The following is a 302-nucleotide window of genomic DNA, read 5'->3' on the forward strand; positions in this document are numbered from 1 at the left end:
CCACATACCGGTTCATGCCGAATACCGGTGTTTATTTTTGTTATGATATGAATTTTTAAAATACCGCAATACATGTCTGTATTGTCTGTAAAGTATGTCGCTTAAACAAGGTTCGAAACACGACACTGTTTGAAAGGGGTTTCTCTTTTGAAAGGCTTTTCACTGTTGCACTGTGGTGAGGGAACTAAGCGTATGCTGTATGTGTTACTAAGCGTGAATGTTCCGAAACTGAAGCTGTAGAACTAATAGAACGTGATGACACAGAAGAACTCATCCACAATATCCACATTGACCGCCACAAA

General features: G+C 39.7%; 1 protein-coding gene across 4 annotated transcripts in view; it reads right to left on the minus strand.

Moving 5' to 3' along the window:
• LOC107670759 (protein CASC4-like) overlaps positions 1-302 on the minus strand; it is a 20,810-nt gene that overhangs the window by 5,784 nt on the left and 14,724 nt on the right. The window lies entirely within an intron of this gene.

The sequence above is a fragment of the Sinocyclocheilus anshuiensis genome, unplaced genomic scaffold, assembly GCF_001515605.1.
Source record: "Sinocyclocheilus anshuiensis isolate Anshui unplaced genomic scaffold, SAMN03320099.WGS_v1.1 scaffold816, whole genome shotgun sequence".
Lineage (NCBI taxonomy): Eukaryota > Metazoa > Chordata > Actinopteri > Cypriniformes > Cyprinidae > Sinocyclocheilus > Sinocyclocheilus anshuiensis.